This window comes from Canis aureus, chromosome 31, assembly GCF_053574225.1.
Source record: "Canis aureus isolate CA01 chromosome 31, VMU_Caureus_v.1.0, whole genome shotgun sequence".
Taxonomy (NCBI): Eukaryota; Metazoa; Chordata; class Mammalia; order Carnivora; family Canidae; genus Canis; species Canis aureus.
In genome coordinates, this window is record NC_135641.1 from 25862115 (window position 1) to 25877226 (window position 15112).

Below are 15112 nucleotides of genomic sequence, written 5' to 3' on the forward strand. Positions count from 1 at the left end.
GAGGTGGGACTGCAGTGTCAGCAAGGTTTGCATGGGTCTGCCGTGAAGGATATCTGGAGTCAAGGCATGGCTGGAGGGGGTGCATTCACAGGAAAACTCAGGGTGGGATGCATTCTTAGCAAGTTAGATAGCAAGTGCCGGTACTGTTTTTGTTCCCATAGGTGTCCCTGTGTCTAGGCTGTGGGGTAGGGAGGGAAATGGTTCTGACACCTTTTCTGTTCTTGGACAAGTCTCTCAATGATCCCCTGCCCCTCTAGTACATACTTTGAGATTAGTAAATAAATCTCCCTGCTGTATACCCCAGACATTTTTCAAACTGCTGTTTTGATGCTGTATCTCTTTGGGGCTGTTTCTTGTGCTGTCTCTTTAAGAGCAGGGGCTCTACCCTCCTTGCTTTCCCAGAGCTGAGTCCACTGATTTCTAAAATTCTAGGTGCAAAACCCCATTGATTGTAAGAATTCATATTTGGTCCGTCTGGTTTTCAAAGCCATATGTTATGGGAATTTGTCTTCCTGTGCAGGCTCCCTGGTGTGGGGGTCTGTTTCTTTCCCGTTTCTGCACCCAAAGTGTCCCTCCCTCCTTGGGACAGCCCTGTAGTCTGTTTAGCTCCCATGTTATGTCTCCGCCCTTCCTACCCTCTTTGATGTGGCCTCTTCTCTACATTTAGCTGTGGGGAATTTGTTCTGGCAGTCTTTGGGTCATTTTTCTGGGTTATTTATGCCGATGTGAGTGTTATCTGCAGGGTGAGGGGAGCTCAAGGTCCTCCTACTCTATCATCTTCCCTGGTAGTCTATTCATTTTTTAGATTGTGGTAAAATTTATCATTTTAATCATTTTTAAGTGTACACTTCAGTGGTATTAAATGCATTTGTGATGTTGTACAACCTTTACTACCATCCATCTCTACAACCCTTTCCACCTTATAAAGATGAAACTCTGTACTCTTTAAGTAACAACTCTCCATTCTCCCCTCCAACCAGACCTTGACAACCACCGTCTACTGTCTGTTTCTATGGTTTAAACTACTCTAAGTACCTCAGAAAACTGGAATCATACAGTATTTTTCTGTGACTAGATTTTTTCTTAGTAGATATTCAAGGTTCAACCATGTTACAGCATACTGTAGAATTTCCTTTCCTTTAAAAGTTGAGTAATATTTCATTGTATGTATATACCACATTTTGCTTATATATTCATCTGTTGAAGAGCACTTAAGTTGCTTCCAAATTTTAGATTTTGTGAATAAATACTACAATGAATATATCTATATCTATATCTATCTATCTATCTATCTATCTATCTATCTATCTATCTATCTATCTATCTATCATCTATGACTCTGTTTTCAATTCTTTTAGGTATATATCCAGAAGTGGAATCACGGGGTCATATGTTAATTCTATTTTCAACTTTTTAAGAAACTTATCATTCTGTTTTCCACAGTGGCTATATTATTCTACCTTCCCAAAAATGTGCACAAGATTCCCAATTTCTCTACAACCTCCCCAGTACTTGTTTTGTTCTTTTCATGGTAGCCATTGTAATGGGTATAAAGTGGTATCTCATTATAGTTCTGACTTGCATTTCCTTAATGATTTGTGATATTGAGCATTTTTTCATGAGCTTATTGATGATCTATCTTCTTTGTAGAAATGTTTATTTAAATGCTTTGCCCAATTTTTTTTGCTTTTTACAAAATTTTAATATATCAAAAGTCCTGCTTTAGTGACATGCTAGTCCCATCAGAAAATAATCCCAATAACCCCTTGTCATGAAAGTTGACCAGCCAACTCTTTATTTCTAAACCTCTGTGTGTACATGTGTGTCTTTTAAACCAGAGTCACGGGGCTCAGGTGACTCCTCCTTCTACACCGTGCTTTCCACCTGTTAACCGACCGGTGTCCACCCCCACCTGCAGAAGGATGGGCAGGGCACATGGGAGCCCTATAGTGGCAGTGAGGGAATACCAAGTCTCCACTCAGTAGGAGATCCTTATTTCCAGACTATTCACCTCAAATCTGGCTCTCCATGATCAGAATGTTTTTCCTCCTTTAGGAAAAAAAAAAACACACATATCTGCACACCCATATATATAACTTTTTTGTTTTTACATTTAAATATAAAAATACTACTCTGCTTTGTGTCATAAATGGAGGACCAAGCAATAAGAACTTTTTCTGCTAAAGTAGATCAATCCATCCTTACGGTGAGGTTATCTTAAGGTGAGGGCTATCTCACCTCACCCCAGGTAGGGGAAACCCTGCACCAGGAGGATGGGAGGCATATTCCTGCCTGATTCTCTCGTAAGTCTCACTTTTAATAGGAAGTTGGTTATAACCTTAAACGAAGTGGAACTTCCCACCAGGAGGGGAAATCCTAACCTAACCCCAGAGTAAGTAACCCTCCCCCCGCACAACACTCAACTACCTCGAAATGCAACTGACTTTTGTGTGTTGACTTTGTATCCTACTACTTTGCTGAATTCATTTATTAATTCTAACAATTTTTGTTTTTTTTCTTTTTGTTCATATTCATTTGTTTTCAGTAGAATTATTAGGGATTTCTATGTCTAAGATCATACCTTCTGCAAACAGAAATAATTTTACTTCTTCATTTCCTTTTATTTTCCTTTCTTGCCTAATTGACTCTGGCTAAAACTTCCATTCTATGCTAAATAGAAATGGTGAAAATGAACATCCTCACCTTGTTCCTAATCTAGAGGAAAAGCTTTCAGTGTTTTAAAATGGGGTATGATCATTATGGGTTTTTAACACGTGGTTTTTATTATGTTGGGATAGATTCTTTCTCTATTCATCTTTTTTCTTAGTTTAGCTAACTGAATTTGTCAATTTGGTTAATCTTTTCAAGGAATTAACCTTGATTTCATTGATTTTCCTCTATTTTTAAAAAAGTTTCTATTTCATTATCTCTGTTCTAATCTTTATTTCCTTCCTTCTTCTATCTTTGGGTTTAGTTTGTTCTTATATTTCTAGTTCCTTAGGTTGCAAGATTAGGTTGTTGATTTGAGAATTTTTTTCTTTATATAGTTTATTCGTAGTTCATAGCTGTAAAATTTCCCCTTAGCATTGTTGTCATTGTGTTCTATAAGCTGTGGTATGTTGTGTTTTTATTTTCATTTAAGTATTTTCTTTTCCATTTTAAAAAAGAATTTATATGACAGAGAGAGAGGGAGGGAGAAGGCACAAGCAGGGGGAGCTGCAGAGGGAGAGGGAGAAGCAGGCTCCCCCCTGAGCAGAGAGCCCCACAGAAGGCTTAATCCCAGGATCCTGGGATCATGACCTGAGCCAAAGGCAGACACTTACCCAACTGACCCACCCAGGCTTCCTTATTTCTAAGTATTTTCTCATTTCCTTTGTGATTTCCTCATGATACTTTGGTGGTTTAAGAGTTTGATGTTTAATTTCTACAAATTTGTGAATTTTTTAGTTTTACTTCTGTCATTCATTTCTAACTTCATCTTCATCCTGTCGTGGTTGGTGTAAAACTGTGTATGATATCTATATTTTAAAATCTATTAAGCTTTTATTTGTGGTCTAACACGTGGTTTATTCTGGAAAATGTCCCTTTTGCACTTGATAAGAAAGTATATGCTGTTGATGTTGGCTAGAGTGTTCCGTAAATATCTGTTAGAAATAGTCAGTTCATTGTGCTAAGTCTTATCTTTTCTTACTTATCTTCTAATTGTTCTACCCATTATTGAGAATGAAGGATTGAAGTCTTCAATTATTACTGTAGATCTTTCCTTTTTTCCCTTCAATTCTTTCAGTTTTTGATTCATATATTTCAATGATCTATAATTAAATGCATAAATGTTTACAATTGTTATATCTTTTTATTCTATTGAATCTTTTATTAATATATTAATTCTATGTCTCATATTTTTTTTGGTTTGTTTTAAAGTCTATTTTATCTCATAATATTAGTCTTACATAGTATCATTCTGTTTTCTTTTGGTTACTATTTGCAAGGAATATCTTTTTTTCATCCTTTTACTTTCAAGTTATTTATGTCTTTGGATCTAAATTGAATGTCATATAGATAGAATATAGTTGCAACATGTGTTTTTATCCATTCTGATAATCTCTGTGTTTTTATTGGAGAACTGAATCCATTTGCATTTAAAGTAATTAGTATCAGTAAGGACTTATTTCTGTCATTTGCTATTTGTTTTCTTTTTCCTCCCATTTCCTGCATTACTCTCTTCTTCTGTTTGTTTTTTGTAATAAAATGTTTAAATTTATTTCTTATTTTCTTTTGTACATATTTAATAGCTCTTTGCTTTGTGGTTACCATGGAGATTACAGGTAACATCTTAAAGTTATAACATTCTCATTTGAATTTATAACAATTTAACTTCAATAACATACAAAAACTCTGCTCCCTTACAGTTCTGTCCCCACCACTTTTGGTTAGTTATTGATGTCATGAACTTAAATACTCATATATTGTATGCCCCAAAATATAACTAATGATTCTTTTAAATTCTTTAGTTCCTTAAATAATATAAAAAGGATAATATGGAATTTTGTAACAAGTGTACAACGACATTAGCTTTTAGACTAATACTCTTTAAAAACGTATGAGTCTCTTTAATCATGTAGTTGCAAACCACTGTTACAATAATACTAGCTTTTATAATTGCCCATGTTTTTACCTTTATTGAGATCCTTCTTCATATGGCTTATAGTTATTATCCAGTGTTCTTTCATTTTACCTCACAGGACTCTCTGAGAATTTCTTGCAGAGCAGGTCTAGTGGTAATGAACTTCCTAAGGTTTTGTTCACCTGGGAATATCTTAATTTCTCTCTTACCTTTGAAGAGCAGTCTTGATGGATTAAGATTCTTGGTTGACAGATTTGTTTTTTTTTTTTTAGCACTTTGAATATGTGGGTCCACTTATAGAAGCCACTTCTGGCTTCCAAGGTTTCTCATGAAAAGTCTGCTTATTATTTTTTTATTGAGAATCCTACATATGTGACAAGTGTCTTCTTTCTTGCTGCTTTGAAGACTCTCTCCTTGTCTTTGTCTTTCAAATAGTTGATTATGTGTCTCAATGTGGATCTCTTTTAGTTCATCTTCCTTGCAGTTTTTGAGACTCTTGGGTGTTTATATTCAAGATTTTCAGCTTTGGGAAGTTTTTAAATATTATTTCTTCTAATATTTCTTCTGCTATTTCTTATTCTGAGACTCTTCAATGTGTATGCCAGTTACTTGGTGTTCTATATGTCCTTTTGACTCTGTTCATGTTTCCTTAATCTTTTTCCTTTCTGTTTTTTAGACTCAATACTGTCAATTATCCTTTCTTTAAGTTTGCTGATTCTTTCTTTTGCCTGCTCAAATCTGTCTTTGAATCCCTCCTGTGAAATTTTCATTTCAGTTATTACAACTTTTTAGTTTCAGAATTTCTTTCTGGTTTCCTTTTTAGGTTTTAAAAAATCTCTTTATTGATATTTCCATTTTGTTCATACCCCAATTTTCTTGTCTTCTCCACATTATCCTTTAAGTTCTTTGGGCATCTCAAAGAGAGTTGTTTAAAAGTCTTTGTCTAATAGATTTGCCATCAAATCTTTTCCAGAGATTGTTTCTGTTGATTTCTTTTTCCTTTGAATATGCCATACTTTTCTGTTTCTTTATATAAAACCTTGTGATTTCATATTGAAGATTGGACATTCAAATCTAATGATTGGAAATCAGATTCTATCCCTATCTGTGGGTTTGCTGATTTTTGTTTTGTTTTGGTTTTTGATGTCGACTGTCTCTATACCAAGGATTAGCATGAGATGTTAACCCAGGTCTTCTCAGGCCTTTTTGCAGTTTGTGCTTTTCCATGGGTATGTACTTTTAAATTTTCTCTGTATTTGCTGTTGTTTTTGAATGTCCTTGTCTTTAATGTCTAACCTCTGAAAGAGGAAAAAGAGAAAAGTGAAGGGAGGAAGAAAAAGGACCTTGGCTCCTTAAGTCCCTTGAACTTCATTTCAGCCAGAGAGGAGGGACTTCCAACAATGGGAGAAAGTGTAAGAACAAGGTCACTCATGTCTTTGCATGAGTATAATCAGAGGCACAGGTCTCTCAGTGAGGAAAATTGGAGAGGGAGACAAACCATGAGAGACTCCTAACTCTGGGAAACAAAGGGTTGCAGAAGGGGAAGTGGGTGGGGGGATGGGGTAACTGGGTGAGCAATGAGGAAGGCACTTGATGGGATGAGCACTGGGTGTTATACTATATGTTGGCAAATTGGATTTAAATTTTAAAAATGTAAGAAAAATAAAACAATTGATTCAAGCAAAATATAAAAATAAAGAAGAAGAAGAAGAAGAAGCAGCACAGATCTCCAGGTACCTGGGTGGCTCAGTGGTTGTAGTTGAGCATCTGCCCTTGGCTCAGGGCATGATCCAGGGTCCTGCATCTGGCTCCCCATTGCCTGCTTCTCCTTCTGCCTATGTCCCTGGCTTTCTCTCTGTGTCTCTCATGAATAAATAAATTTTTAAAAAACCTTAAAAAAAAAACAAAACGAAGCACAGATCTCAAATATTTGGAGGACAGAGCCCTTTTTGCCCTCCCTGGTTTTTGGTAGAAGCTGTTCCTGGAACATGTTCACAACTGCCTGCCATGGGGCTGAGGGTGGGGGATGGTAGCTGCTACTATCTGAGAATTAAAATTGACTGAAATGGACTGTATTTTGCTTTCCAAGACTTACTCTGGAAGTTGAAAGCCGTCAGAAGACTCCAGAATTCCAAAATAGTTAAATCAGATAAATTCTGCCTGTGTAATTGTTGTTGGGTAGAGAGAAAGTTTTCTAATGCTTCCTACTTCACCATCTTCCCAGAGTTCTCTTTCCCTTGGGGAAATTTGACCTTTGTTTTATTGAAAGCTGCTGAAGATAAGATGAGCTCAATGACTGGGGACCCTTTCTGACTATGAGAATTGGAAATATAGAGATGACAAAATTACATGTATGTGTTGCTATTCTACTTATCAAAGTATTTTTATATCTGCCTGTCACTTCATCTTCCAGCTATCCCCAAAGAAAAGCAGAGATTTTCCTTTTTTTTTTTTTTAGAAATTTCTTAAATTTCCTTTTTACAGAAGAGGAATTTACTTCAGAAGCCTGAATTACCCTGAGTGGGACAGCTAGTTGATGCAGCTCATGAGTAGCTCATGAGTAGCTCATTAGAGTCTAGGGCTTACTCTATGATACTCCTCAGCCTGGGGGGTTCTGGTTATGAAGAAAAGTGAATTTAGATTGACGAGCATTAAACATCAGGTACACAGCCTCATGTACTCAACCCTGTCCTGACACAAATATATTTAATTCAGGACAATTTGTTTTCCACAATTTAAACCCTTTTCTCCTCTGCAGATGCAAGACTTCTTTTTTTTCCCCCTTGTTACCTCCCTCCCTCCAAGACTATTCTTGTGAAAAGAACTTATATATCTAAACTTCACGGATACTTCCTTCTATTTCAGCTATTGACAGATTTGAAGTCTAAATCATGGGGCAGAAATATGACACAGTAGGCACCTGAGAGCTGGGCTGGAAAATAATATTTTAACCAGGTTGAATTTTTCAGTTTCTGGATTCACACTGTGCAGATAGAGCTTTCCTGGCCTACCTGGCCACTGAGCAGATTCCATGTAATATAGACTTACCAATATAGAAGAGCCCTTATATGCAGTGCTCCCATTTTGTAGATGGGAAATTAATGCCCAAAGAGATAAACTAATTTTTAAGGTCACTCTGTGTAAATTTAACCTTTGTTTTGTTGAAAGATGATTCAGTTAAGCCCCAGCTTAGGGATTAGTGATCTGTGGAAGGTTGGCTTCTGACCCTGTCATGGAAATTTAGTGCACAGGACGTTTGCTTGGGAATATCCTTAAGATCAACATCCATGGAAGGAAAGGAACAAATGCAGTAGAAGGCAGACAGAAAAGTGGAGCTGTCATAAGGAAACTCAGTTCCTGATCACTTTAACGGATACCACAAGAAGCCCTGGAGCTGAAATGGTCCATCAGAGTTGTCCTGATTCGATTGCAGTGGCCAGGACTTTCTAGTCCAGCCTCCCTCAGTTCTTGGGTACGTGCCACATCAGGAAGGAGTCACCTTGGGCAAGGAAGCTCTGCGCCTGAGGCAATCCCTGGAGGGCTGACAGCTGAAGGCAGTTTGTGACAGCAGTTCCAGCAGCTGGGTCAAGTAGACCTTCCTTGAAGGGGGAATCAAAGCAGCACTTCTTCACATCTATCACAAGAGCCTCACTGAATTGGAGGATTAGAGATTGTATCCAGTTGTCATCAACACTTCTGACAAAACTTGGACTTGAAATGAGGATATCCTGGCTACTAACCCTTGTCTTTACCATTCTCCATTGCTGTTAGAATCCAAAATTTTTCTTAGGGGTTTGTGATTTGGAGTTATTTGTGAGTCTTAGATATGAACTGTTGACCTCTGAAGAGACTTGCCAATCTGGTTGGCTCAATCTATTTATCTTCATGCTCAACCACCACAACAAAAATATTTAAGTGTTTCCCTGAAGGTTTAACAGCTCTTGCTATAGAGCAGAATACTTAATTCTAAGCTCTCCAAATCTCTTCAAACCCTATAACTTAAAAAAAAAAATCTGTTTACTCCATTCTCCCGGGAGCTGCATGTTGATAAATGATTACTCTAAGGAATTTTCTGAATCTACATCTTCTGTGTCTGCAGACATCATCCTTCATCTGATGAATACTGAACCAGAATTCTCCAGGACCATGGAGGATTTAAGGCTATTACTGAGACCTTGCTATGAATCAACACAGGCTTCACCTAGGACCTGAAGAACTCCTGGCCACTATTTTGACTTCCGTGTCTTGTTTGTTTTTTAAGCACTTGCTCAAAGGCCACCTCCTCTAAAAGGATTAAATGATGTAATACTTGAAAAACACTCCACCATACTTAGCATACATATGTGAGGATTCAATAAATATTAGCTATTATTACTGTTGTCTTTTGATTTATTTTTAATTTTTTGTTGTATTGTTGTCTTTTTAATGGCTTTCTTTCATTTGGAGTTCTATAATGTGTTAAAGGCACAACAAATACATTTTTTCCCACATGCCATTGCCACTTGCAGCTGTGGTTTCAGAGATGATGACTGTGTTTGACTACAACTAGCTACTTGGTCCACACCCCATGCATACTGTTCAAGCAGTGGCACAGAGAGGGAGAGAATAAGACAGAGTGCCAGAGTCACCCACAAGGCACTGAGTCACAGAGCTTCAGGAACATCTGTCCCCAAATTCTCTGACAGTACCTCCAGGCAGCTGACCCCCATGACACTACATCCTCAAAGTGGCAAAGTGGTATATCCCATCTCTAGAAAACTATTTTAAAACTTTCTTAATTTGGGACAGAATATAAGTTTGGAATGTTCATTCCAGACATCTCATTCTGTTCTCTGGGACCACATGGACCAAGTTCCTTTCCTCTTCTTTAAGACTACTCTTTAATAAATGTGCAGACCTATTGTAGCTGATAGCTCTAGAACATGTTTGTAGAGTTATGCCTTGTATACTGACTGACTTCAAAGGTCCTTTGTGTTGCCTAGTCTTCTGCTTCATTTTTGGTGGCTGAGTATGGGCTAGAGATTTAGTTTGATTCTTGAGTGGGTTAGTATCATAGTTCTCTTTTGCAGGCTTGTCTGAGAAGTACTTTTTCCTGCTTTCTACTTACCGAAATGTGACCTTTTAAAAAAAAGACTACTTATGTACGCCAAAGAATGTCGTAGATCAATATTGATATTCATTTCTTCTGAGTTACTCTTGCTGCAATCTTCTTTTAGGGACACTGGTAGCTATATGTCCAGTTCTTGCCATCCCCTCTCTGAGGAGCTAGAGAGCCTTATACTCTTGGGCTGAGGATTTAGGGATGAATCTTACCATGTGGTTCTTGCCCCTGCTCTATCCAGTCACATTTTTGTATGGGTAAAACTGGTGTAAGGAAACATGACGGTGAAGCCCACAGAAAGAATTGATGCTACTTCAGTAGCTGAAGGAAGACAGACGTTTGAATATATGTGAGCACCAGGTTTTCTTTATGTTCATTTTAAAAGTTGCTATTTTTTGGAAATGGTAATACATTTATGTGGTTCAAAATCCAAACAATGTTAACGGATATAAACAGAAAATCTGGCTCCCTCCCCTGTCTCTATTCACTCTGTTTTCCCTTGCTCAGTGTTTATCCTTTTACTGTTTATTTTTAAAATGACAAGAAAATATAAATGCATATACTTATTTCTCCCCCTTTTTGTACAGTGGGTAATTATAGCAGAAACCAGTAATGCTTACCAATATTCATGCTCTCCTCTATCTAGGAAAGACTTTGTGTGTATTTACATGAGAAACTGACAAGAAGGAAATAGATCATAAATCTACCAAATTTTCTAATGCATTGTCACATCAAAGAAACCATGACCCAGGACTGAAAATGCTTTTCTGTTTTCTTCAGTTCCTCATATTTGGATCAGCAAAATGTTTGCTGTGAAATCTGACTGCTCCGAAAAAGCACAAACATTCACTTTAGATGTGACCACAGAGGATAGTGGATAAGGAAAGACTTCCCAAGGAGGGAGCCAGTGGCTATAGCAACAAATGGACAGGGGAGCTCCTCCCAAGGACAGCATCAATGTCCAGTCAACTAATCTTCCACTCCCATTTTAAAGGGCCTTCAAGGGATGCCTGGGTGGCTCAGAGGTTGAGCATCTGCCTTTGGCTCACGGCATGATCCCGGAGTCCCGGGATTGAGTCCCACGTCAGGCTTCCTGCATGGAACCTGCTTCTCCCTCTGCCTGTGTCTCTGCCTCTCTCTGTGTGTCTCTTATCAATAAAAAAGTAAACTCTTTTTTTAAATTTATTTTTATTTATTTATTTATGATAGTCACAGAGAGAGAAAGAGAGAGAGGCAGAGACATAGGCAGAGGGAGAAGCAGGCTCCATGCACCGGGAGCCCGATGTGGGATTCGATCCTGGGTCTCCAGGATCGCGCCCTGGCCCAAAGGCAGGCGCCAAAACGCTGCGCCACCCAGGGATCCCCAAAAGTAAACTCTTTTTTAAAAGGCCTTCAAAATGCCTTCCCAGAGGGATTTAGAAATTGCTATGGACAATCACTTCTGTGTATCTCCCATCCTTCCCTTTTCTGCTGAAGTATTTCTATTTTGGTAATCCTTCATTATTACACAATTAAATATTCCATGTATCTCCTAGATCACTGGACCATAAGGAGATAGATTCAGATCAGACAGAGAGGACGGATTCAGACATGCTGGACTTTGAGTTTGGTGCAGTTACTGGATGGGACTTTGTGTTGTGGGACTTTGTCCCTATCCAAAGGGAGGATATAAGTGTGTTCAATATGCTGAAGAAGAGTGAACCAGAAGTTTGGTGGCCAGAATGGTACACTGTGGAAGACATGGCTAGTGCTCTTAATATCAATTTATTCTCTTCCTCCTAAGCATACAGGTAGACTACATTTTTCTTGTCTTTCCTGTGGGTCAGAGTGACCACATGACTGAGTTTTGACTAATGAAAGAACAGAAGTGATATGCCTATTTTCAGGTTTTCTCATAGAAACCTTCCTCATGTGACTCTTACTGTCTTGGCACTCATCCTCTGACTGAACGGTGCAGACCCCAAAGACTTAGAAGAGGAGGGAGTCACAGGATTGCATGGATCCCTGAGTGACAGCCTAGAGCAGAACTCTTCAGGAACTTGCTCTTCAGATCTCAGCTGGTAAAGCCTCTTCCTATCCTTCCAGCTATTACCTGCCTGAATGTCAGGCATTCAAGTACTGGCTATCTAGTGGTATGCCAGTACTCAGTACAAGTACTTGTACCACTAGAAGTCTGGAGCCGGGAATTTGCTCTCAGAAGCTTTCTGTTCCTATCCTGGCCCATACTGCTCTCTCTCTGGAATTTTAAGCCAGCACCTTAGAGTGTACTTTACAGAGTCTATTTCAGAAATGTACATCTGTTCTTACTCATTTGATCATAAACTGCTTGAACTCATATATCATATCTTTTGCTTCTTTCACCACCTCAGTGCCCAGCAAAGTGCCTGATACATAGTGGGGGTTCAATATGTTCTAATTAATCAATTCACTTATTTCCCAGTGGGGCAGATGAGAAGTGATTGGGGTACTTGAATGAGGTATCTCTGAACTTTTGACCCTTTCCAGAGCTCTCCAGGAGTGTTTTGGCATGTCTTCCAAGAAAAATTGTAAGTCAAGAGAAAATATCATTTTTACTGATGATTCAGCCAAAGTTGAGCATCTACTACTCTAGAAAATTCTGCTGACAGCTTTGCTTTTATTAACTTTTAAGCATTAATGATTCTATAAGAAAATCAGCTAGGGATTATGTTCCATTTTTTTTTAGGTGGTTAAGTAAGTTTCTGGGCATGTATACTTGGCTAAGGAAATTCCTTGAGTTGAGAAGGAAATTCTTTTTATATATTGTCTTTTTAAAAGTGAGTCATCTGACTTTGGGGAAATTTTAAAGGTTTATAGTGGAACGAGCTTGTAAATATCGGTCTATATAGCAAAACCATTAGTAAACTACTTGATTACATTTGTTTGGCATTAATTAAGCATCTGTCAAATTAAAGGCACCGTACTAAATACAATGAAACAGTAACAGTGAATGGAACCATGTGCAAAATGGAAAGAATTCTGAATAATTAGCAGAATTAATAGTAGTGATGTTAATAATAATAGTATTAATAATAATAATAGTAATGGGAGCTGTCAGTATTAGCCACTTAGTAATACCAGTAATATTAGTCAGATTGTCTCTAACTCTCAGAATAACTCCTAAAGGTAAGTATGTACTGGTGTCCATATTTTTGTAGTTTAAGAAACAAAAATTCTGAGTTTTGTAATCTGAGATTACAAAACTACCAACTGAATTTTTTTTATTTTAAAAATATTTATATTTAGAATTCGCCAACAGGATACAATTTAGATGATCCCAATTTTATTGCCAGTATCCAATGCAGCATGGAAGCAAGTCAAACATATGCCTTTTTCTATCAGGCCTCATCAGGGAGGGGGTTGATGTTGGCCACACCAATGTCATAGAGCTCCTTCACAGATTGTTTAATGTGGTGCTCTTTGGCCTTGACATTTATAATGAATGCCAGTGTGTTGTTTTTTATTTTCATAGCCACTACCAAATGAATTTGAATATAGTTCTCTGACTCCATATGCAGTTTTCTGCACTAAACACATCTGCTTGCTATCACAAGATCTTGATTCAAGTGTAGACTTTGCTTCTTAATGCTCAGTAATCTTGCTGAGTCTCAGTTTTCTCATCTTAACAGTGATGATCATCATGACTCTACTCCTCTCCCAGGAGGGTGTTTTAATCAAAGGGCCTATTGAATGTGAAAGTGACTATGAGCCGCAAAGCACCCTATGTCTGCAGATGATAGTAATAATAATTAGTAGTAGTGTTAGTTACAGTAACTATCCTCCAGTTGCTTACGATCTAGAAAGGGAAATAGAACATGCAAAAGAGTAGTATGAAAAGTGACAAGTAATGCAATCAATATATGTACAGAGAAGGAGCTGGAGGTGTCCAGAAGGACAGACTTCTCTGTTGGGATATCAGGGAGGTATTGCACATATGTGGATATGGACTTTTGGGGAGTACCATGGCCTCTGCCCTGAAAGAGTGGCTCTACTCAACAGCAGGCACAGGCAGAGGAGAACAATTCTGTAGAAAGTCTTTCCTTTAGGCAGGCAAAAACACCCTAATAGTACAATGGAGTTTGAAGGCAACTGGCATCAGAGTCACTGTAGTCCCAGTTTGAAAAAAAAAATGTAGTAATTGCCGTATATGCCTTAGAGACTCTAAACAAAGGGTCAGCAAACTATAGCCCGAGGGCTGGGTGCTTGTTTTCACAAATACAGTTTTACTGGACTATAGCCATATCCATTACTTACATATTTCCTATGGTTTTCTTGCTATAATGACACAGCTGAGTAGTTGCTACAGAGACTGTATGACTTGAAATGTCTAAAATATTTACTATACAGCTCTTTAGGAAAATGTTTAAAGAATTCTGGTCTAGACAGAGACAGCAGCCATCAGTTAAATAAGCAACTCATTATGCTAAGTATATATACGCACATACGTGAGTAGGGAGAGGGACCAGAGAGGGAAAGCTGGGGTGAATAATGTGAGTGCCATGTACTTCTTTATTCACTGTCCACTAGACCTATCTGGTTGGCCATTAGTTACTAGGAGAGGCAGTACTCTGTGATCAGTGGTTTGCAAGCTTGGCTGCATATTAGAATCACCTGGGAATCTTTTAAAGCTCTGGATACACAGGCCATAAGACCAATTAAATCAGAATCTCTTGGGGTGTGACTGGACATCAGTAATTATTAAAGCTTTGTAGGTGATTTCAGTGTGCAGCCAAGGTTGAGAATCATTAATGTAGTGGAAATAATGCTGGCCTGAGTTTCTGAAATACAGTTCTAACCCAAGCTCTGGCACTATTTTAACTAATTAGTAGAATGTCTCAATCAGAAATTAATTAGTATGCTATGCTTTCTTCCTTCCAAAGCAAGAATTTTTACTGTCTTTCTTAGGGTAGGAGGATGTCTGGGAGGTTTTAAAGTAATGGCATTCTTATTTTGTTTTGTTTTGTTTTCTTTCCAGTCAGAGATTGTTCTTGTTCCATGTACAATGGATTGCCATTTATGGACCCTGGGACGTATCAAATGGACGTGGGAAAGGGAACAGTCATTATGCAAGTCCGTTTGGAATTTAAGATCTGCTAAGTAAATAAAAAATAAAACAAAATCTCTCTTTATTTGAACAGCTCTTCAGTATTATGCCTTATACCTAAGGTATAGGTATCTAAATACTTTCTTTTCTCTCTCTAAGGACTCTTGACTTTTCCAGATTGAGAGTGAATGGATCAGCCAAGGTGGTTAAGAGAGAGGTGTGAGAATAAACTATGGCTTAGCAATTTGGCACAGAGCTGTGGCTGTCCATTTGCTGCCACAGGACTAATTATTTACTCCAGTATAAAGTAGGGCTACTGAATCAG

General features: G+C 38.0%; 1 pseudogene; it reads left to right on the forward strand.

Annotated features, from left to right (window-relative positions):
• The first annotated feature begins 10003 nt into the window (after positions 1–10003).
• LOC144302174 (malate dehydrogenase, mitochondrial pseudogene) overlaps positions 10004–15112 on the forward strand; it is an 82639-nt pseudogene continuing 77530 nt past the window's right edge.